This window comes from Engraulis encrasicolus, chromosome 19, assembly GCF_034702125.1.
Source record: "Engraulis encrasicolus isolate BLACKSEA-1 chromosome 19, IST_EnEncr_1.0, whole genome shotgun sequence".
NCBI classification, from domain to species: domain Eukaryota; kingdom Metazoa; phylum Chordata; class Actinopteri; order Clupeiformes; family Engraulidae; genus Engraulis; species Engraulis encrasicolus.
This window is the reverse complement of record NC_085875.1, coordinates 42975260-42997321: the sequence shown is the minus strand read 5'-3', so window position 1 is coordinate 42997321 and position 22062 is coordinate 42975260. Positions and strand designations below refer to the sequence as shown.

At 41.3% G+C, this 22062-nt stretch overlaps 1 protein-coding gene across 3 annotated transcripts in view; it reads right to left on the bottom strand.

Annotated features, from left to right (window-relative positions):
- Positions 1-18796, bottom strand: part of nkx2.2a (NK2 homeobox 2a) — a 189134-nt gene extending 170338 nt beyond the window's left edge. Inside the window, exons 1-5 of one of the 3 annotated variants that reach the window (XR_010032010.1) lie at positions 18713-18796; positions 18120-18191; positions 17816-17882; positions 16267-16340; positions 14847-15846 (exon numbers count right to left, since the gene is read on the bottom strand). The gene's annotated coding sequence lies outside the window, so the exon portion shown is untranslated. Of the gene's footprint in view, positions 1-14846; positions 15847-16266; positions 16341-17815; positions 17883-18119; positions 18192-18712 lie in introns of those variants that run through there. The other 2 variants (XM_063184497.1, XM_063184498.1) reach the window with 2 other exon arrangements.
- Positions 18797-22062: the final 3266 nt, after the last annotated feature.

Below are 22062 nucleotides of genomic sequence, written 5' to 3'. Positions count from 1 at the left end.
CTTTAAACCTACCATTGCTATGCCAACGCACCATATCTCACCGATTGTACATTATCAGCAATCAAAACATCCAATATTGAAGAGAACAGTTGGGAATGCTGCACTGCATGTTAGGAGGAGATAATTGCCAATGGCTCACTGTGTCAACATTAAGCGACATTACCGCTAGCCTGGGGATTGCAACCTGGTCTTGGGTGCTAATTTAGAACAAGTGGGAAATGAAAGAGGATGACAGCGCGGCAATAAAGTGCTTTAGGGGGGTCTGTTAAAGACCAAAGCAGCAGGTGCGAGCGCTGCTTCTTTCAACGTCTCCCTGATAACGTCACCAAGTTATGGCTTTATTATTCTCGGATATCCCTGCCTGTCATACATAGAGCGAGGCTGAGACACCTGCCATAATAACACAATAATAAAATGGAAAGCTGACACGGACGTGTTTGTTAGGGTTCGCGGAACACACAAACAAGCGTGAACTTTTTAACATAATGGATAGAGCTTTTAAAGCTGAATACATTACTGTGATATGTCAGATAGTTGGGCATACTAGTTCATGGTTCCCAAATATAGACAAATAATCTCAAATAAAGAGAAGAAGCACAAACTATTGTCATCGCAAGTGACTGGTAAATCTTGTTTGCTAAACAAAGGCTGGCAGTGCAGTTAAGCAAACACAAAAATGGCTGATTATTTTCAGACTGATTCAACAAGGACACAATGAAATGCTGAGAGCAACAGACACCTTTACAAGTGCTGCACTTCCCATCTGCACTATTCAATAAGTCAAAAGATCCCTGTGCAAATAGTCTTTTTATGACAGAGCAGAGCAACGCTGATGACTTGAGGACTAACAGTGAAGGCTCATCCAAGACCTAGACATTCACCTCGGCATGAGGTGTTTCATGTTTGCACTGGTACGTAACAGTTTACAGTTGAAGAAGACTGCAATCATGAGTTGATTCTGAAGACAAGTGCAGCCAGTGTGATGGGGTTTTTTTTACACAAAAGAAGAACTCTGTGCTCCCACGTGCACTTATTTGCATCCACTTAACTGATATCAAAGGTACCATCTACTAGAAGCAGTAGTCATATCTAACTTAAAAGTGAAGTGCAAGATCATATGATTTAGTGTGCAGGGTTGATTGATGTCATTAAAGGCTTTGTCATATTGTGCCTACAGCACGAATGGTCAAGACAACTCCATTTATTTCCAAACCACTGTTTCATTGAGATGCAGACATTATGAAGCAAAGCTCCTTCCTCCATCTGTAGGGATGTCTGATCAATAAGCCTGATCAATGGGCAAGTTTCTGAAGATGATTTGTTCAGTGTATACAGTTCAGCCAGACAGACACTGCAGAAAACTATGTCTTAGCTGAAGGGTAGTCTGGTGATAATTCTGGTTAAGATTGATAATGTAGAGCAGACAGTACTGTCTCAAGATAACACACTATTAGGCATGTGCCATATTAGCTAGATTTCCATTTGTCATGGGCAGCAGTATCACCAGGGGGTCAGATTATCTGAGGTTTATAATGTGACCAATGCAACGTCACTGACAGTTTGGTTCAAGTTCCTGACATACTGTTGCTGTCTACATGGCCACTAAATGTATTTGAATTCCTGAATAATTAGTACCGTATACAAATGTTCTTTTAAATACACACCAATGCACACAGAGAAGAACAATGCAGGGCAGAGAGCAGAAAGTAAGTACACGTATATGCCTGAAGTCATCACAAGATTTCAATGTTATCATGACTATGTCCCATGCCTGACTTCAGGCACGATGCCTGAAATCTTTCAGCCCTGAAAGTTCATGGAAATTCACTAAAGTATGCTGAGCCATTTCCGGTGCAGTTCTTTATTCTTGCTTGGCAGACCATACGCCGTGTTTAGTCACAGAAAGCAAATCATACGTATCACTAAAGCCCACACCATTCCCACAATGATCAAACGTGTGTGTTAACGACTGAGGTGCTCGTACCAGGGCTTATAGTATAACTTGCTCAGCAACTCCATTGTGAGTTGCAAAAAACTGCAGAACTATCTTCGTGCTTTTATATTCTGTAGAACATTCCCAGAAGGTAGCCATAAATCAGTATAGGGTTCTTTTCTTTCTCCTTTTCTCCTGTGACACTTGCAGCATTAAGAAGCGGTCGTTTGTTTGCAGAAAGGGAGGTGCCAGGGCTTAACACCAGGGCTTTGGTGCCTTTCAACACCTTTGGCACAGCGTTACCTGGCAGGGCCCTGAATGAGCGGAAGATCTTAGCCCCCACCTGTGAAGTGCAATGGATACCCCTCTGCCATTTTCATTGGGAGCTCCATAATGCTCTCAAACCTAATCTGTTGCTATTTCACTCTCATTTATCTAAGTCCAACAGTTCTGCTGTTGATGTATGGCTTTCGGGTGCTGACAGGACATGCATAACTGGCCTCAGATATGTTGGACATGTCTCGTCCTATTAAGTCATTGTTTCCAAAGCATGCCAGCTTTTGCGATGCACCTGGATACAGGTGCATCTGTTTGGATGGTCTCATGAAAGAGCTTTTTTCCCTGAGCTAGATCTTCTAGAATGAGTAGTTACTTGCTTCCTATGGTTACATAGCCTGCAAAGCATGCACTGTTTCACAACATATCTAGAACACTGTATCTTGTAAGTGTAACAGGGCAACTTCAATCTCTTACTGCCCAACAACACATGCAACTTTCTTCTCACTCACTGTAATAACTACAGTACTATTCAAGCAAATATGGCATGACATGTGCCAGTAATTAAGGACTCAATGTTAATTTTTCATACAGGAGTCATATTTGTGTAAGCCACATATTGTACATTACCACTACAGTATGGGTGTAACAATATTGGAGTGAATCAAGAAATCGTGTTACGCAGAATACATTGTGTTACGATGGTGCTTCAAAATTTCAAATCATAATCATTATTATTTTGTAACCTTTTTTTAAACAAAATTGTGTGGTCAAAAATCGCGTTATGAACCAAATCGTGAGTTGAGTGTATCGTGACAGCCCTAATCACCACAGAAGGTGAACATTTGAAGGTTTTATCCAAATAATGTTCCAAATACAGTATTCTGAAAGCCAAGAATTGGACAAGGTCTTCATAAAGCACTGAGAGACCCAAAGAAGAAGGTGGAAGAAGGAGTGGAAGAAACTACTGCTCAGGCTTCATTTGTGCTATTCTAACGCAAGGGTCATAAAGGTGGTCCAAAAGTGGTTGAACAGTTGACACCGGTAGATAAATATCTAAAAATGTAGGGGTGTAGGGAGTGCTGTGGTGGCACATTGCACTGAGATCCATATCAAACAAGTTCGGTCAACAATAACCACGAGCACCCAGGTTCGAATCTGGTCTGGGTCATTTCCCAGTCCTATACCCCCATCTCTCTCCCCCTGTTGTTTCCTGTTAAATCCTCACTGTCTTGTCAAGATAAAAGCATGCAAGCCTAAAATAAACATAAATAACAAATAGATTTTTCATACCCACTCTTACCTTAATTCATTAATTACTTTGCATGAAGCATTAACGATGAACACACCATCCTATGACTAAAAGCGGTCATGAAGATTATGCAAGAGGAAAGACCACAGCATCTCTTTAGTGTCATGGTTTGGCCTATCATGATTCTGTCGCTCATGTTGCTGGTTATGGCCTATTGCTTGTAAATGAACATAAACGGCCGTTTTCATGCCACCATAAGCATTAGTCAAACAAATTAGCAGTCAAATAAGCCTCAACATCTGTGTAATACGTTAACGACTGAATGTTTTCAAAAAACAATTTAGAAAAGATGTTGTCTCTGATGTAAATGTGGCCCTTTCATTTTTGGAAGACATCTCATCATGGTCTTGCTTCATTGTGCCTAAATAGGAAAATGGCCCGGATGAAATCAATATCTATTTCCATATGCCATGATGGTAATAATACATCTTTAAGCCTCCACAGATGGTGCTACTGGAAAAGACGGTTGGTGGCAATTCTCCTGTCCTAGGCCTTTGTGTTAGAAGATCATTTCTCTTCGCTACAGATGAGAGGACATGCCACTTTGATTGGTCCCTGGTGTCTGTGCTCATAGGAAACAGACAAGTTAGCTTATACAAGCAACTGTCATTGCCTTTGGCAGTGGTAATTAGCATGTCTCCTGTTTGAGCGTCCATTGTTCCTCTGTAATCTCTACCAATTTTAGTCACTTACTTTTGGTCAAATTATGAAAAGCATATGGAGAGATGCAAAGATTGTTAGATGATGGGTGGGGAGGTTGAAGTGTGGGGACTGGGGAGAGAGGGGTAGGGGGTCTTCTCGTACGTGAGGAACTGTGGTGTGTCGTTCTGGATCCAGGGGTCTTCATGTGCAAAGCCAATAGTGGTTGTAAGCCCTGGAGGTCTTTCAGGTTTTAAGATAATTCCATATATGGCTATATGCACCTAAACAGACTTCTGAATATTGTATTACTAAACATGACTTTCTTCTTGACCACAAGCCCAGAGACTAAGCCAGGGTACGAATACACAAAGGCTTCTCCATGAAATCCATGACTCAAGACCTCTCCAACAAGCACCCACTAGGAGGCCAGTTTTTGGAGCCTGTGTGTGACTGCGGACCTCGCCAAGATCCATTAATGACCCTAATTGGAGAAGTGGTCTCTACTTGAGGCTCTCACACTGACTGACTGGCCTTCAAGGAATGTGTCTCAACTACCATGCCTCTTCATGTTACTGACAGCTCTGGGACTACTTCACATTGTGCTGAGCTCTTGATGCAGTGCTGTATGTCAGGTGTTACTCTTCATTCCTCTTCACACTACAGTACGCTACAACATTAAAATGGCATATGAGTGATAAACTGCATTTTAACTTGAATGTTGTGACCTTGTGAATATAAGTGACGTTTCCTTTTGAAATAAAAAAAATGTGTAGAGGACTAACCACAGAAAAATGTCATGCCTTAATGAGCAGATAGCATTCAATCAACGCTGCATTGGCATATATGAAACTGACACAAAGACATGATTCCTAATAGAAAAGGATTTTCTTAAGATCTACTGCATCAGCAGTAGAGATATGGAAACAAACAATGAGCCTGGAGAATAATTTTCAGTTGAATGAGTGCCGCCATGCCATGCAGGTGAGGATTCTTAATGTTCAGAAGTGCAAACAAATAAGTATCAATATATGATTAAAATGACACCTGCCAGGTTGCAGGGCATGCCACTTTCTTATTTGAAATCAGATTTCAGTGTTTCTACATACACTGTTACTTTTCTACTCTGTTTAGACAACAGTTGTTTCTCTACAGGGTAAAGGTGGGGTTGACCAATCTGCACAACCTACAATTTAGTTTGTGTAAAATACCTAAATGTAAAACAACACATAATTTATAGACATATAGATATACCGTTGTACCACATCTAGGAGCAACTGTGACAATAACTGTCTTTCACTTCTAAGCTTAGGTCATCCTCTCATAGTCTAAAACTAGTCAGATTTATGCACTATTAAGCACAAATCAAAGGCAACGTGAACCTCAATGAGTGAAAGTGTCATTGTACAGTCCATAAAAAGAACTGCCAGCCACCTGCAGAGTAAAAGTGCATTTCAGATGTGTTCTCTACCATCATAAGACTCCATGTTGCTGCACTGCCACTACTATGTTTGGAAAATCTCTGATCTTTTGTTAATGTCGCCCCTGGAAAAGAGCTGCATTACATGGTATTGCATCAATGACTTCTCAAAGACTTTAAAGTTAGACAATGGCACAAAGGGTGAAGCTCTGGCAGGTGTTGCCCAATCAATGCTGTGGCCTATCGTGAGGGACATCCTCACTGCACACTATCTGGTTCAAAGGCATAATGACACTTCAATGTTGCCTTTGTTTAAACCCACGATAGTTTACTGTAAGAAGAGTCAAACACCTGGAAGCGTCATATATCAGGGATTTGTGGGGATTAAACAAACTTCAACTCTGGTACACTATGCTTTTCATTCACTACACGGTAAGACTTTCCTGTACGGACTGGGTGTGGCTGCCACATGGCTACTTTGAGACTGCCTTTCATCCACACTGAAATGTTATAAAAGTTGACAAGAAATGAACAGATATGGAAAATATAGTACATCGCAGCCTACACACAGATACTACCGGTATGCTTCGCAGTGGTTTCATACTATAATGGGATTAATCGAAATAGTTCAATGATATTTGTATATGAATGTCACAACCATATCAATCTGCAGATGACATATCATCCCTGTACATTTTTTTGGACAGTGGATGAGGATTAGACCCAAAAATGTGCTTCATGTGATATTTCAGTGGGAGTACAGCAGAGTAGACTTTTGTTGAAGAAACAGGGCCAAGATCTTGCCAACTTGGGTGTGAGAAAGTGCCGCATTCCTTTCTGTTTAGGACACCACAAAAGGCGGGTGTTGTCCACAGGCACCAAGGTATGTATGTCAATAGTGCTGCCCTCCACCTGAACCCTCAAATGTACCTGGCTTGATAAAAGGAGAAAGAGAGAAAGAGAGAGAGTGAGAGAGAGAGAGAGAGAGAGAGAGAGAGAGAGAGAGAGAGAGAGAGAGAGAGAGAGAGAGAGAGAGAGAGAGCAAGAGGTGTGGTCAGCTAAGTGACTTTGTGACTAAGTGTCTGAAACCAGGACAAGACCGTTGAGTGAAAAATTAATGGACACTGAAAGAGCTCACTTTGGCTGCAGATGAACCTTTCTATGCAGGTGGTCCTTGTCACACTGCTGAGTCTTCTGTCATGGAGGTTCATGACCTGCAGGGAACGAACACACTGCTCGCCTCAATTCTGACCCCCAAGTTCTGCTGAACTGACTGCTGTCACTTTAGCCCTTACAGGGTTAGTAAAAGTGAGAGAATTGTATGAAAATGAGCTTGCTTACTCACTCACAAATAAGCCTTGTGACGGATGAGATACTCAATGAGTAGGAAAAACAGAACCATGCTAATAAAAGGTTACGATAGAGAAATATTACAAAAGTTGAAGAGTTTTGAACACTACTTTCGATATGACCTCAAAATTACTTACTGATAGCGCAAGGTCATATGGATAACTGTCATTTACACCTATTGGTCCTGTAGCCATGGAGACAAAAAGCTATGCAGTTTGTATTTTATCTTAGAATAAGCTTGTGCAAAAGCAAGATTGCTTTATTCTAGACAATGAATTATTTTTAGAGATGTTTGTCCCTTCGAAACTCCCCAGGGTGAACTGGCACTTGATTAATGACGTCTTGCATGAACTCTCAGCTCTTCGACCTAGGTTTAGAAGTTTTTGCAGTGACCCCAGTGTTAAAAAGGTGAACTTTCCAAGGTTAAAGTAATGTTGCTTTAAGCCGGACTGAAATAACATAGCCCTATCCTATCGACACCGTCCCTCTTCTGTCAGAACAGTGACAGGCTTACAAAAGGCCAACCTGCAGAATGCACTGCACGAGAGGGAAAAAACACATCACTTAAAGGCGTCAGTCACCGGGCTGGTTTGCTTTGATAACTTTGGCATATTGTCAGACTTAATCTATATAAAGGCATGTTTGCAAAGCAAAGAATCAAGAAGAATGTTTTATTTGCTTTTTTCTTAGGGCATGTTTAAATGAATTCATTACATAAACTCTTTCTGTATTTGTTTGTAAACATTATGGAGAAAATCATGCACTGTGCAAATTGACTTTGCTAGTGTGTGGCCAGAGTGCCGGCTTGTTTGAGGTTGCCTCTCTGCAGCTTAGCTTGTGTGCATATGTATGCCTGTTACACATATTAGCTAATATTTTAGCAAATTGTTCCCTTTAGTTTATAAGAATTTGTACCTTATAATTTGGAATGAATGACGCAAAATGCCTGGCACTTCTTTGTGGTTCTTCCATGTGTTTTTTGATCCTGATGAATGAACATGATGATATTTTTTTATAAGTCAGCACATACTGTGAAAAGAGTCACCACAGAAGGCATTGATATCATACCATACAGCACTTCAATGACATCATCACTGACAATGACGCATTTCCATCAAAGTTATTTTGCCTGCCAACCTTCTGAAATCACACTACTTATAGCCCAGACCCAGAAGGGAGATGTCTCTGCCAGACGCATCAATGTGCCTCACCACAACAAAACCTGCCAATTGCCACTGATATAACAGACAGAGCATGGTTCAGATGCAAAGTGTGGCAGACGGGACAGATCGTAGCTTATCATCAGTAAAGCTTGGCAGGGGAGTGGATGGGGGACGTTGGGATGTGGAGCAGAGAGAGGAGTTTGGCGCATGCCAGACAGACATGCAGTCTGCAGAAGGATAAAGCTATAAACTCAGACAGAGGTCTTCAGTAGGCCTGACGGCATCTGCCAATCTCCTAGGCAACTACACTGTAATAACAGTAATAACACAATAATAGTCCTTCATGATTTAGACCCATTTTACATTATACTTTGTTACATTACAGGACTTTGATCACCCCATATAAACAACAACACTGTTATTAAATAATTGACATGGTGGCCGTGAATCTTGTACCTACTGTGAGTCCATGGCAATGAGAGCAAGGTTCACTAGAAGAGGGGAACTGAATGTAAACTGTCAAAAACTTCACAGCAGGTGGTGGCGGGATTTCCAACAGAATGCTGCAGCTATGCCGAATTCTGTTACTTAAGGGATCTCGCCACCAGATGCTCATTTGGAAAGAAAGTTGAGTTTCTAATCTCCAAGAAATTCATCTCAAAGGCCCAAGACCCCAAGACAAGGCAGCTTTCAAAAGCCTGAAACTCAAACAAGGACAGAGCCAACCAGAAAGTTGGAAAGCTGCATTTCTTTGAACTTCAAAGGCAAAACTATACTCATGCCTTTTGTTATTATTAGGACTATTATTAATGTACGCTTAGAAGCCTACATGAATGTGAACAATAATTGCAATTTTAATGCTTTAGTACAATTAAACCAATTAACTTTTAACTTAATATTATTTGCCACATCTCTTTGAGTTGTTGAACTGGTGTCAGTTGTACATGACACTGCCAAATAGGAAACAAATGTATTTCACTGACTCATGGATAGCACAAAGCTTTAATGAAAACAATGGTGTCAAGTGAGAGAGAGGGCTTGACTGAAATGATTGATTGTTTCGCACTGACAAGAAGAAACACTTTCTCTTCTTTCTCTCTCCCATGGGTGGTCCGTGTGTATTAGTCATATATGTTCGCAAGCTAAACAATGGCACACGTAAGCTACGCTCACGGCGGACCTACATGCATTTGTCAGAATACTGTGAAGTTGATTAACCTCCATCAACTTAACTCACAAGGCACATTCTATCCTAAAATATACGTATAGAAAGAGGAAATGTTCCTCTTCAATTGTTCTGAAAGAGTGGAAATGTTTTGAGAGGCAGTACTTTAAAGTAAGAAAGACGCCTGTCCCATTGATAACAGTGAGGTAAAAGCATTGTCATAAATGGAGCCATAGATGGCAGTGTTTTGCCTTACTTTCTCCCTACTCAATCCAGCACTGTGCACCTACCCCTTCAGTCCTATACGGCCGAAATCTCATCTGTGACTATTAAACCACCACATGTAAATGCAGAACCCGAAACAGAGGTCAAAGCCTTGCATTGTGTCCGGCGTGGTTGCACCACTCACTGTTCTTAGTAAGTAGGCTACACTACCTACCACCCTGAGAGATTCGTTGAGTGACTGAAGGGGCATGACTCATTAAATGTTGGACTGAAGGCAAATGGGAGCACATGCTGCACAGTCCAAAAAGGGCCAAGCAAACACACAGAAACGCAGGTAACATATTGGTAAATAAAATAGAGTACTGAATAAATTATTAAATACACTACAATAACATTTGTATATGGTGCTTGAGTCAATCATGACACATTTATTGTTTTACACAAACACTACCTTGACTTCAGATATTGATTGTGCTGCATTATGAACATAAATTTAAACTAATTAAAATGAACTTAAACTACTTAAAATGTGATTCAATTTAAACAACCACTTTACTTAGATTTTATGAGGAAAATGGCTACCATTTAAAGAAGGATCTGAGTACCACAAGAAAGGGGAAAAAAAAGTTTTCAATGTTATATGTGATGTTACGGTGACGATAAAAAGACAATTGGGACAGTGTAGATGCTACACTGTGTGTAGACCCATATTGACACAATCCCACAAGATACTAAAAAAAGGTACAATGGTATGCATATTTCCATGCTATTGCAGTGAATGTCTTTGTTGAACTACTGGATAATAACCAGGAAAAGCTTATCATCAATCTTTTTTTCTTTATTATAATCCTGTCATGCACTTTGTATAGTACTATTTGTATTCTCATATTTTAAAATCATTTAATATGTTAGCCATTTTTTGTACACTGACATTTTTCAAATACTATTTGGTATTAATTTATATAAAAAAAATATATGTTAGCGCTGGCCTATCATTAATTTTTCCTATTGCAAGCTAAATAAATCCTCTGACTAATTCCAATATTAGCTCTTTACCATATGCAAACGATACAGTTTTAGTTTTCTTTTTTCCTTTTTTGCCTCTGCGCAAACTTTAAGTAATTTGGAAATAGTTTGATTCAACAGCTATTCCAATCTCCTACCCTTTATTTGAAGAGAAAAATTCATAACGGCGAGATTAATGAGTCTGAATTGTAGTTCAATGGTGCATTTCCGCTATAACAAACCGTTCCCCTCCCCTGTTTGCTGAGTTATAGAGGATTTGTTGACAAGTTCTACTTGAACAAATTGTGTTTAGACAACAGTATATTTCGCTGACGTCTTTTCACAGTGACTGGGGCCAAGGTCGGTTTTATATTCTACTGAAATCATAAAATGACACTCGAGATAAACAGAATGTTTACACGCCCCATGTGAGCTGAGGCTGATATGTAAATTTAGCCTTATTCTTTCATCAAATTTGCATTTGCCCTCTTAACCAAACACTATAGGGCTCCAATTCAAACAACTTTAATGATGGCAAACCCTTTATGACCGATTGGCGTATCAGGGAAAATGGGGCCGAGCGATTTAGAATGGGGAGAGAGAGGAATGAAAGGGAAGAATCGCGCTTAGCTATCGCCCACCGACTGACAATAATTGGATCAACTTTTCCTGAGAAATGGCCGTGTTTTGATGCTCTAGTGGCTGGTTGGGCGATTGCCTGCCTGCCTGCCTGGCTTTTCTCTCTCACTCACTCATTCTCTCACTCTCTCTCCCTCTGCCTATTTATCGCTTGCCTTTTATCTGCCGTGAGCAGACCTTTCCGCAGCCGCCATCCCAGGCCCCGCTAATCAAACAACTTTTTAATAAGACTTAAACAGCAGCTCCTCCGCCTGTGGAAGGCGCCTCGGCTCTCCCAGTCTGACACTGGAAACGACGGCATGAATATCAATTAAGATGCGCCTCTCAAACTTGCAAAGGAGAGGAGACACACAGGCACACTGCAGACACGTACATTCACTCACTCTCGCTCACTCACTCTGTTCTTTTTTGTTAGATGACAGTTAAGTATAGCTTGAGGTTTTTTTTTTCATTTTTAACATGCCATTTAAGAAGAGTTTTGCCATATAAATGCAAATGTTTTGTGCTTGCAGAAAAGCATAAAAAATGTAGGCCTAAATTTCATGGACAATATACATTTGATGTCGCACATATAAAACATGTATTGGCTTCCTGCATTTGCTTTTTAACAACGCTTAATCTTCATTTGATTTTAGCCATAGTTTACCACAGGTACAGGTATCTCCTCATTCACAGGGTGGCCTGTTTATCACGTCTTTGCTTTTTACAGAGTGGTGGTTAGGGAAACTGTGCAAATTATTCATATCGGGGTCAATGACGTTTTAGCAGTAACACACGTCAGGGTGGTGCAACCACAGCTAATGCCACAATTGTAAGGATAAAATGTTTTTTGTTTTTTTGTGGATTATCTAAGAAGCATATTAATTGCAGTACATTAATTACCAATTCCTAATTAATTAATGGGCATTAGCTGTGGTTGTACCACCTGACGTCTGAGCCTAAAAAAGCTCAACAAACTGTATAAAAACTACAAACTGTATAAAAAACATGGCCTGACTTTTTTTTAATCTATGTCTGCTTACATGTCACAGTACAGCAGCAGGGACATGTCTGCTCCTCATCCTTACCCTATTTACAACTGTATTATGATTGTTTTGTTTTACAGAATGGTTGACTAAGGCACCTCGAAATCTAACAGCCGACATGCTACCCTACGCTTGGTCTCCTCTCCTCCTCCTCTGCTTCTCCTCTGCATTGTTGTAGGCCTCTCAGCAGCGGCGGTGCCCATATTTCAGCCTGGTGCCTAGGTGACACTGGTACAGGGGGCACAGCACAGGCACGAAAGCACTGCCAGCATCCCAAGGGCCCCTTGCCTCCCCTCCCCTTGCCTGGCTGTGTTTTTTGTTTTGTTTTGTTTTGTTTTCATTTTTTGCCTCAGAAAGAATTGATGCTTCGCAGGTCCTCAGTAGTGGGACAGCTGCTGCGGTCCACATGGCCATTTAGAAGTTAACAAGCACCAAAACAAAACTGGTGACAAAACAGCACAAAGGCAAAGAAGGGGGAAGGGGGATAAGTGGTGGAGAGTCAGAGAGGCGGTGGGTGGAGAGGAGGAGGGTTGGGGTGGAGGTCCGAAAGTCTCGGGGAGCACATCTCTCTCTCTCTCTCTCTCTCTCTCTCTCTCTCTCTCTCTCTCTCTCTCTCTCTCTCTCTCTCTCTCTCTCTCTCTCTCTCTCTCTCTCTCCCATGAGAAGTGAGCCTAGTGTGGAGCCCTGCTAGGTAACTGTGGGCTGGCTGTTTGGAATGTACTTCCCATGCTATCAATGGCAATCCCCCTGTGCAAGTCTTCTGACTTAAAAAAAAAACTCCACAGGTCTCTCTACATAAATACCTGTGTTGTTGTATTTTAGTCCACTGCAAACACAAAACATCCCGACAAAAACAACCCTCTGCCTTTCCACTCCCCACCCGAATTGAAAACACACACACACACACACACACACACACACACACACACACACACACACACACACACACACACACACACACACACACACACAAGCCATTTCTTTTTCCTTTTTTCCCTTTTTGCTGGGCGCCTGTCAAATTGCTATCTAATTGTAGCAGACCAGTTGGGGGAAGAGCGGATATCTGCTTTTCTCTCCCTTCTGCTGCCGACAGCCAGTCCCTGCCATTCACAAAGCCAGGGGGATGCCACACACATTCTGTTTGTTCTACATGAGCAAACAGATTGTAAACTGGCTGATAATTTTTGTACTGACAATGTCATTTACGGCTGTCAGGCTTTTGTCTCCCTCTGTTTGCTTTATTCAAATATGAACCCGAGCAGGACCTCCCCTCTGCTGCTCTCTTCTGCATTAAAATCACATCAATTCACTTCCATTTCGTCTTATCTGAAATTCATTGGAGGCAATCACTTGGTTGAATGCTCCACTGTCTCCATGGAGACCAAAGGTCCCGCGTGGACTTCAGAAGGATTAGGAACTTGTAAGATTTAAGTCTTGAAGTACACAGTTTCTTTGTCGTTGTCCTCCTTTGATATCAAGCTGGGGAGTCTTCGCCTTTTCTACTTTGATTTTTAGACAGAGGGAGGGGAAAAGATGCCTATATGTCCTTGTTTGCTGGAGAGATTTCTATAAATATTCAGTCGCACGCACACATTTGGTCCGATTCTGGTTTGTACCTAGCTGTCTAAAAAGACACTTTGTATTTATCAGTTTGACCCTGATTTGCATTCATGGGGCAGTGGTCATCCGAAAGTATTAAAGCTATAAATTAATTTCATTCCAGCAGCCAGGGACACTTTTGTGGAGTAGAAGTCTTTGTAACCGCAGCTATGACAGCTGAGGTGGCATCTCATGTGGTACTTCGGTGCCAAAGTGCCACCTTGTTTCGGCCGAGAAGACGATGCAGACAATAAATCCCGTTCAGGGGGACCTTGGCTCTGGGGGCGAAGCTCCAAGGGAGTCCTCCTTTTGGTGCAGAGGCATCTCCCCTTTGTCCCCCCCTCCTCACTTCCCCACCTCACTCCCTCGCTCACTCCTTCCCTCGCTTACTCATGGGGGTCAAGCCAACTGAGTGTTATTCACATCCAACTCACTGTCTATCTGGAAGCGAGACCTGCAGATGTTGCTATGTCTTTCTTTCTGTTGTTTCCTCTGTCTGTCTATCTTTCTCTCTCTTCTTTTCTCAGTGTCTCGTCTTTCTTTTCTCTATCATGGCACTGGCATGACATTTGTTGCATTTGTTTTTTTTTCTACTAAAAGAACGTGGCCAAGAGACAAGCCAAGCTGACGATGGAGCACTGGCTCCTGGTGCTGAATTGGGAAGCCCTCTGTTTTTCTTTTCAACAGCCAAAAGTACAAAGTAAACATTCAGAAGTAAATGGATTAATTTTTAGTTGCAGCCAGGCATTTGCACGGGGGCCAGAAGCACATCCCAGCCTCCAGCCTCCAGCCCACCAACACCACCCCCATACGGTCTTCTTTACCATCACCGCTAACATCTATTATCCGTCTTTGTTGAAAGTGACAAGCTTTGCAGGGACTTAAATGTGTTGAAATGTTCTCCGAGCATTATGCCAGGCCGACATTTAAGACACTTTATCTTAAATTAGGTTAATGAGCAGCTGGCCATTCTGTATAAAACACACATTGTAAAGAAGCTTCGAAATTCTTGTGGCACAATGCACAATAATGAATGGGCACCAAACCCTGAAGGCAATTTGAATTCCAGTTAGATGATACTGTAGACCAGGGGTGTCAAACTCAAATTGACCGAGGGCCAAAATCAAAATATGGAACGAAGTCGAGGGCCGAACTCAAGATTTATTTGTAATAAATGGACTAAAATCCTGCAGGCACGCACTTACTCATAGTTCAATTTCACACACACTGGCACATATTGTATTGCATAGGAGTGTGAGCTGTGCCATTGGCCTGGGCCCGCTCATACTTCTGAGAAACACCAAATTTCATGTTCAAGTCTTGGTAAACTGTACATTAATGATGTATGAGGGTCAACTGTAATACACATTTGAAATGATCTCGCGGGCCAAATAAAGTGACTCAATGCCATCAATGGCATTATAAGGTGAAACAAATGTCGTTAATTCTTTGAAGGGGTTTTCATAGTATATGTCAATTCTTTATGTTTAATGGTAGCATTCTATGGACAGTGTAAAAATGATTGGCATTTGGTGTTGGTATGTTTTTTGCATGGATGCATCATTTAAGCCTATGTACTTTAAAGGTGTTCTACCGCAAACAACACAAAGTCTTTGCAGTAAATACATTACTTTGTTAAACTAAAGCGATGCCTACTTTGCATTATGCTTGACTGCCTGACAGATCTATTTCCGTCGCTGGATGTTTCGTCAATGGCTCAACCCTATTTAATGCACCCTCAACATTTCCTGAAATTTGAGGAGTAAACACAAAGTTGCCTCCAATGACACAGGGCCTGCTGGAGCCACTAAACAATCAATGGCCATTTGCAAGTTGGTATTTACCTTCCTGTTTACTGAAAATTGTCACCTTTCTGCTCTGTTTCGATATTTAGGATGGGACACTGACAGACTACATGAAAAGTTGTTTTTCATCCAGTTCTGTATCTTTTTCTGTTTGTTTGTTTGTTTGTTTGTGTGTTTGTCTAATGATGGTTATTTGTAGTCATGGTAATTTATGCTGCAATCTCCAGTGTAGAGCATGGCACTTTTGTGATTTTGAAGCATTTTCTTCCTCGAACTGCACTGCATCAAATCTGAAATAAGATGTTTATTGCGGTACTTAGCAAGCTATTTATGAATGTATACTCAGCCTTTAAATTCAAAGCAACAAGACAATACAACTGATCCATAAAACTTGAACTACATGTAAAAGGCATACAAATGTGACTGCCAATGAAGTTACAGTAACTGAACTGATTATCCAGTGAGGTTGACACTGAGTTGTCATTTGTCGTCATGGGCTACAAAAAGCAACAAATTTGCCTTCTTAATAAACTACTTTGAAATGCTTGAAGAAAATCATTACTTGAATTAAAAGGAATTTCAATGAGGTTATGTTTGATGCCATGTCCATCTCTTAAGTGTGAATGCACAGATGTGAATCGGCCTTACACACACACCAACACTTCCAAAGACTGCTGCTTTCAGCATTTGGACTAGGATCCTGTCCATACCTGTTCAGACGATATTCCACGTATGGGAAGAGGATTATTCCCGAATACCAATCCCGGCTCCGACAGTTTTTACACTAAAACAACAAGGAAAAACAACAGAGGCACTTGTAAAGCCTAACCGGCCTGGTGGTCCAATGTTATTCAACAAAAAATCTCCTCTTCTATTAATATGTCTGTGGTTTTTAATAGCTTCCTGGCACCACTACAGTGAAGGGTATTATCTGCGGCACCAGCATACACAGCACTCCAATGCAAATACAGTGGCTTTGCTTTATGCTACCGCCACAGAGTGCAGCCATTAGGTGCATATTATCTATTTAAAGCAGAGTCCATGACTGTTCAGTGTTAAAAAAAACTTTTCTGATTCAGTCTTTGCACAAATACCACCCACCTGCACTAATACTCCTTACATCTGCATCTGATTGCTAAACACTGATATTTCAAATCATCCTAATGTTTGAAACTATGCTCACTGGCAATAAAAATGATATAGGTTATTTGAGTTTGGCACTCACCAACATGAATCTAACTGAAATACAGCATTGTGGAGTTTTCAATCCTTGTAAGCGGGGGTAGGGGCCCTTTCAGGCGACTTTGAACTGGATCATGCCAAAACTGACATCGGCCATCAATATGTGGCCCATAATATTGTGAAAAGGGAAAGTGAAAGCCCAACTGGGAAACTCCAATTCCCATTGTCATTGTGATACAGCACTCCACAGCACACAAGTGAACACTGCTCATAACAAAATTGCATTTATGCCTCACCCGTGTAAGGGGGCAGCCCCCAATGGCACCAGAAAAGGGAGCAGTGTGGCAGGATGGTACCATGCTCAGGGTACCCCAGTCATGGAGGAGGATGGGGGAGAGCACTGGTAACCGCTTACCCACATGACTGCCATTGTGGTCCTTCCCCAATTACAAAATGGACCTGGGGTCCTATTTTGCTTTTTTTAAAAATGGTTCTATGTTTTTACTACCGGTAACCTACATGGGTGACATAGTACACTGTATTACCAAAAGTATTCACTAACCTGCCTTTACTCACAAATGAACTGCCAGCCACCTCACCCCATTCTAACCCAGTGTGTTTATAGGAAATTGGCCATTCTTCGAAAAGCGCATTGGTGAGGTCAGGTCACCCACTGATGTTGGTCGAGAAGGCCTGGCTCTCAGTCTCCGCTCTAAAGGTGTTCTATTGGGTTCATCCATGTCTTTATGGACCTTGCTTTGTGTCTCATGTTGGAAGAGGAAGGAGCGCGCTCCAAACTGTTCCCACAACGTTGGGAGCATGGAATTGTCCAAAATGTTTTAGTATCCTGATGCATCAGGATAACAAAATATTTTGGACAATTCCATGCTTCCAACGTGAGTGAGTATGAGTCAAAGCAGGTTAGCAAATATTTTTGGTAAAAAAGAAGAAAGTTTGCTATACATGTAGCCTATTTTGATTTGATGATTCATTAACATGATATTTGTCTGTCAAAGATGCAACTGACAGTTTTTTTGTTTTTATCAAACACTGAAATTAAATTCGTCCTACACTCACCTGCCAATTACTTTCCTCCAGATGTCTTCTTGGGTTACTGCATACCAAATCACTTTCAGACTGCCTCCTTTAAAACGTATGAAAAAAAATAATACATAAAAGAAAAAATGTTAAATTATGTAAAGCACTTTATAGAAAACAAAAAAATCAAAAGAAAACATCTAATCCTTAAATCTGTTCCACTGTCACCATGTAGGATTTGTTTCTTTGTTTATTAAAATCTAAACAAGGCTATGGCTGTTTGCTTAGGCCCTATATCTGAACTGGATCAGACAACTTAAAAACATTTAGGTCTATTACTAACCTCATCCTCTGATGCTATGACTTCCTTCATTGTAGAGGGCAGATTCTTGCTTTGTGCATGTCTCCATGGAACCTTGAAAAATGTTGGGTTGAAGATGACACAAAAGTCAGATGGGCTATTAACTAGAATGTAATAAAATACTCAGGTGAGTAGGCCTCTGTTGCTCTTTTAGTGATGCTAATCTGAGTCTGACAACAGGTGGTCATTTTCTAGCATGCAGGTGAAGTAGCCTGCTGTCGCAACCACTGATCTACTTCCCTTCAACTGGCGTTAGTAGGCTCTATAAATGTAAACACTGGTAATTTATAGACATCTCTACCATAAATGTAGCGTTAACTAGTCAAATATTAACAATACTTCGTGGTCGAGAATTATAAAGCGGGTAGAAAGAAAGAACATGCCACGAATTCGTTTTTAGGTACGAAGGCTAAAGTTAGCTGGCACAGCTAACACCTTTCCTCTTCTCCAGCCTAGTGGGGAGGTAGGTGATGGGGCTCACATTTTCCCTACATCACATTAGCAACAAAAGCGAACTGTAAAGAGACAACACGGTTTGGTGAACGGTTAGTGTTGTGTTTGTTCGTTCCTTCTACCTTCATTTTGTTGGTTGATGCAAAGTCTTCGGTTCCCTTTAATGGATTGTTTCTTGGAGAGACACCAGCTGTGGTGCGCGTGCGGGTGCGCACGGGCTCTTGTCCTGGCACGGCCAATAATTAGCCTAATATAATATGCGCGGGAGGCTCACTTTGAATATTTTTTATTATCTAATTATAACGATGAGCTCTTCGTTTTTTCTTTTAAAATAGTTTGTGGCTAGTTTTAAGACACTCTCTTCATTAGTGTTTGAGTTTTATTTTGAAATTACATTATATGTAGCCTATGTGAACATAAGGTTTTTTAAAAAAAAACATCTGGATTCAGTAGAGTGTAGGCTACAGGGCTATTAGTCTAAAGTCAAACTCTTATGTCATTCAGACACTGTTATTTTAATGACTCATGGATATGTCAGCAAATTGTCTCGCAAATAGCAAGATAGTGCCAGAATGTCAAGCTGTCAAGCATTTTTACTTATACAAACTTTCGAATTAAGTTTATGGTAGACAGCTAGCTAAAAACAAATGTTGGTGTTTATTTTCACTTGTCAACCTAAGCTGACAAAGACTGTCTTGATATGTGTTTGCTGGCAGGAAAACATATCCAAGGGCAGTAAAGCCATTTCACATCACATCAACACTCTTTATATGATACCTCAAAACTCTAGTAGATATAGGCTAATCACTTGCATTTAAATACTGTATTCCACATCTGGTGTGTGAGTACATTGGCATAGTTGTTCAGCCAAGCGAAATATTATCTTCTAACATGCTATGATTTAGGCTACTATATGGTAGGGCCGTGGTGTAATTTGTAGGGGGGGATGGGGGGGGATTGTCCTCCCTTCTGATTTTGATATCTTCGCTTTTTTAAAATCACACTTCTGTTTATCAGACAAATCCGCACCCTTGGTAGGGCTAATCATTGGCCATGTTATATAATATAGTTGTGATGATATGTTGTGATTTATGCATGATTTTTACATTTCAACGGTGCAAATAATACAGCATTAGTAAGTAAAATTATACAGAAAAATGAGAAAGTCACCTGTGGCAGTTCTAGGTTTTTATTTTATATTTCACTTTTAATTTATTTTCAGTACAAAAAACAATATGCCCTATTTAAATCATTGTCTGTTCAGTGCCATGTCCAGGAGCAATTCTACAGGGACTGTGCTCCCCCTCTAAACCTGTCTATGAGAGTGGCTGACTGAGTTTGCTCACTCTGCCGGTAGTCTCACAATTCACTGACATGGATGAGCATGGTGGACCTTTCTTTTCTGGCGCTGGTTTGTGGGGGAGGGAATTCTATAGCCAGGCTCCAAGGAGAGGGCCCTTGCCAATTGGTCAGGAGTCACCCAAGAATGTTCTGGAACAATGGAGCTGACCACTAACCCTTCTTTAAGTCTGCCAAGGACACAGATAGGCCTACGTGTCTCCTGACATGGTTGGAGTTACTTAACTTTATTTTCTGATGAAATGATAATTACTTGATTTTCTTATATTGCATTCTGTGGGTTTTATCAACACAGTGCAAGCCCGCATCAGTATCAAAACAGGTGCTGATGTTTTTAGAACTTCACTTGATATTTCAGAGCAACAGAAATGGTTCGGTAACCCCGGGTGTCTAAGGGGGGAAAAACTGACAAGCACAGCACACGGACTGTCGTCACTTTGCCTTTCACTGCACGAGTGCGTGTAGCCACACGAGGCTTAGCAGCGCATCTGGCTTTTGTTTTGGTAGCCAAGGAGTATCTAAAGGGTTGAATGTAGAGATGGCGTGTTTTCTTTAGGGCCGCGCTGCTCTAGCCGTGGGGCTCTGGCGAACAACACAGCCTTCCACCACTCACAGCATTCCATGCGTGACAACTCCTCAATCATTAGCCGCCTCTTGCTTTGACTGCCGGGCTAAAAAAGTAGTCCATTTTGACAGGATTAGTCGTATATATGTGTCTGTTCATAGCGCCGAATCACATTGTTGTAGGCCAAGGAGGAGAAGGCAAGTCTGCAGAGAAAAGGCCGTGCCTGTGACCACCCAGGTTTTTCTCTCAGACTCACAAAAGTGAGCGGTGATCAAGGCGGAACGGTCAGGCCCGCCCCCACACAGAGGGGGAAGCCGCATCCGATAGACAAGTGGTTGATTGAGTTGGCACTCTCTTATCCTCCCACATTTCATTTGGGGACCTCTGTGATGAATGCCGTTCCAGGACAATGAGGCCTTGCTTTACAGTAAAGCAAAAAAAAAAACTGCAGGCCCATGTTCTGTTTTCTTCTCCTCAAAAGTCAAGGTGTGAACACCTTGTTTCATGTGGCCTCATCTTTATGGGCCATGTCAGGATTCTTCAGGTAATTGTTTGAGGAATTACCTCAGAAAACTTTAAGCCAACGCAGCACTAAGAGTAATTGGACTAGAACACAAAACATAGCACTTTCCAGCTCACCTTTGACACGAGCCTGTCACCCAAAAAGCCAGGTAGCTCTTCTCACCAAGACAGGCTCCAAGCAGCCGCACTAAAACCTGAAACCCGTGCTGTCATGAGGATGAGGCTTTTAGGGCCACTGACAGCTTTGTTCGGGTCCAGGACAAAGTCATCTGAAAAGCCCCTTTACTCAATAGATACAGTGTTATTGGAGACCCAATTGAGGGCCCCGTCCTCTCCCTGGGCCCGAGACAACTGACCATTTTGTCGGCCTCTGTTGCCATGTCGCCTTTGCGGCAAGCCAGATCTACTCAGCTCAGAGGACTGAGATATGTTGTCATGAGATGTTTTTCTTGGGATACCTGAGGTTTATTGACATACCCAAATCAGCTCATGAGGCTCATGACACCAAAACTGTATGATTACATGACACTCTACTAAAAACATATATGAATGAATAATGCAATAAACAGTTGGAAACAATTTCACTTACACAGAATAAGCTTACTTACAACTTAGACAGGAGCTTGTGCATTGGAAATATCTTGATATGAACTTGAACTGAAAATGATATGGACATTTTAATTGAGATATTCCTTGTATTGACGTGCAAATATAAAAAGCTGTGATGTTATTAGTTGTTGCAGAGAACCACATTATCCCACTAAGAACCTCACACATCACATCTGCATAGTAAGTTAATGTTAAGTTATTTTTCAGCAGAATAGACAGCAATTCAATCAACCGACATGCAATTGACCTCAATCAGAATATCGATCCCAAGACATACCGTATGTTGTAGTGAAAAATCTTGATTGAGGCTTGTTATAGGAAAAGAACTGGAATACACAGCTATCTTGCCCATCTCTTAGTAGTAGTATACTTGACATCGATGACACCCCGCTGTGCCGCTAATCAGCTTGGAGAAGT